This window comes from Diabrotica virgifera, chromosome 4 (assembly GCF_917563875.1).
Source record: "Diabrotica virgifera virgifera chromosome 4, PGI_DIABVI_V3a".
Lineage (NCBI taxonomy): Eukaryota > Metazoa > Arthropoda > Insecta > Coleoptera > Chrysomelidae > Diabrotica > Diabrotica virgifera.
Genome location: NC_065446.1, coordinates 158,175,881 through 158,178,863, shown reverse-complemented (window position 1 = coordinate 158,178,863; position 2,983 = coordinate 158,175,881). Strand labels below are relative to the sequence as shown.

At 28.3% G+C, this 2,983-nt stretch overlaps 1 long non-coding RNA gene across 1 annotated transcript; it reads left to right on the top strand.

Annotated features, from left to right (window-relative positions):
• Window positions 1–559: 559 nt before the first annotated feature.
• LOC126883434 (uncharacterized) lies at window positions 560–2,748 on the top strand. The gene is made up of 3 exons (XR_007697643.1): window positions 560–837; window positions 1,468–1,625; window positions 2,568–2,748. It is a non-coding gene; the product is annotated as an uncharacterized LOC126883434 (long non-coding RNA).
• Window positions 2,749–2,983: the final 235 nt, after the last annotated feature.

Sequence of the window (2,983 nt, the reverse complement as noted above, 5' to 3'; positions counted from 1 at the left end):
GTACTATCGCACATATTTTTAGTATATGGGAAGAATATTCCAAGGAAGTCCTATATACCCTAACAACACACAACATTCCAGGAATGTACTACCAAAGTTCTATCAATATTTGAATGTCCTGGACATTTAGGGAACATTCGGTGAACATCTGTTTAAATTATTCCTGGAATGTTACCATAAGACATTCTGTGAACATACTACCAATGTTCCTATATTTTAAGTTGCGAAATAATACATACGTGTAAGAGATACAACATTACTTATAACATACCAGACAAACTAAGTGACATTTTAGGCCTACAGTGCAATAATATGTCAAATTTAAAGAGTTTCCCAAGATTATAAACATACAAATGTAATAAAAATTATTGTTCGCGAATATTCAATTTGGAATGCGATTTTGTTAATAAAAAAAATACTTATAACTTATGCAAAACCCAAGAGAGGCATTTATATTTATTTCTTTTGCGTTCATTTTCAAATTCGCCGTGCATATATTTTTGTGCATGGCGCTTGAGAGGGCATCACGTGACTAAAAACGACCAACCAACGACCTCGCTTCGGCCATCTTGGCATCTTCATCTTGGCGACCTTGCCTTGCCGTGGATTGTTTTTAGTTGTTTGTATTATTTGTGCTTTTTAAGAATATTTTTTTAATTCGGATACTTTTATAATAGCTTTAATAGTATTATTAACATAGTGCATAAAATGGTGTCCTGTTTTTAACGCAGTTGGAGTAGCAGAAACAAATGTAGATAAAAAAATCTGCAGGAATAACGTTTCAATTATGACAGAAGCTCAAAACAAATGACTGTGAATGAAAAGCCCTATTAAAAGGTTAGTATGCAAATATGTAAAGGAAAGCATGCCCTGTATTTCAGAAAATAAATTAATACTATTAATACCCTAATAATACTATTCATAAAAAATCTTTTAAGTAACGTAGATATAACAAAGTGAATAAAAGGCATAAATCAGAAGAATTATTATTTTATTTTATAAGTTAATAATTGGTCATATCCATTTATTATTTTAATAATAATTGTGAATAAGCCACAAACTTCGCTTATTCCTAACTAAAATAGTAAATAGAGATAGGTAATAACAAAAGGATTTGTAAAACTAAAATAATTCTTTTTGCGTTTTTGCTAGTGTATGCGTTTATAAATAGGATGGTAGACCACACACTATAATATGCAGTACCAACTAATGAATACACAGAACATTATAGTCGATTTGCTAAACTCAGTCTCAGTACTAATTACTGTAATTTTGGCAAAATTGGCCAAAAACAAAAAAAAATACCTACTAAAATCACTAGCCAGTTGTGTCTGAGTTTGGGGAACCGACTATACTACAATTTCTAAACTGTTTTATAATAATTTTGTGAGTTCATTAATCATATTTTTTATTTAAAACTAAAATTTGTTAATAATGCTTAGTAATGCATATATTTTGTATTTTTAGCTTTCCAGAAGATCCTGCGAAGAAGACATGAAGTATAGATCAGATTTGTTAATAGAGGAGTATGTTCAAAACACTTTTTAGAAAAAGATATTGACAGAACTTCACTTTCATCTGTTCGTTTGAGAGACTGTGCTGTTCCAATAGCTTATGTCACACAGGTATATGCATAACCTAATTAATAATACAGTCCGTACAATATAGATACTGTTGTAATTCATTATCTACATCGGAGATCTAAGTTGACATTGTTGCCCAACTACAAAAAATTTTTGAATTCATTTTAAGTCAAATATATCACATAATTATTGCGAAGTAGATTATACAACAAAACAGATTAATATTCAATGTAAATAAATAAAAACATCAGAAATCGAAAACAAGAATTAAGGTATAATCTTATGTTACAGTTATTAAGGTACCAAGGGTATTATAGGGATATACGTTGACCGAAAGCGTTATTATTATAATACCTGTGGTGCCTTCAACGTTTAATGCCCGACTAAATTATTCTTTATATGCGAAAAATTTGAATGAATTTTGAATTGATTAGTTTTTAAATAAGTACATTTACCAGTAACAGTAGTAACGTAATTGTGGTAACCATAGTTTTACTTAGGTTGATATTTGTCAACTTGACAGTATCTAAGTCGTTATTTAAATTTAATGCCCAAGGGCGTTATATCGTACTTAACAGACTTCGAAATGTCATTATTTGTCAAATAATGTACCAGTAGGACATTAAAGTAAATAATAAAAACAATAAATATAATGAATACTAAATACTTATTTGTTTGTGAAAAATCTATTTCTTTGTGGCTTTTTTGTAATTAATTATTCTAATGGGGAAATAAGCCACAATTTACTTGAAAAAATAATTTTATTAAGGTTTCTACTTCCACATCGGATGTCGTTGTCAAAATACAAAATGTTCATTATTATTATTTTATTTATTAAATATTATTTATTATTTATTTAAATATTATTTAATATTTATTTTTTTATTATTATTATTTATGCATATTATTACCTGTAAATAATATTTCTTCTGATTGTTAATTGTAAAGGATAGAAAAATTACCTTTTATTTTATTTTCTTTTAGAATCAGCTGAGAGAAGTGGTCTACAAAAAACCAGAAAGGAAACGGAATATGTGGCTACGAAAAGCAAAAGAAAGGTTTACAAAGCAAATGTGACACATTTTTTTATAATATTTAGGAATGTCAGCAAATTACATTAAAAAATGTATGTAAAGATTTTTTGCAATAAAAATGTTTATATTTATCAAGGATGTATTATTTGGTATGGCCATATATCGTCAGTGATGTGACAGTACCTCCTATCTGTTTTTTTCAAGAGATTTGTAAGATAGACTAAAAACTTGTTTCGGCCACCTCCTGTTTTCATATATTTTTTGACTTGTTTTGCAGTAAATTCAACTATCTATTTACTACAAAAAAAGTCAGAATACATACGAAACCAGAAAGTGACCTTAAAAAATGTTTTTCGTCTCCTGCAA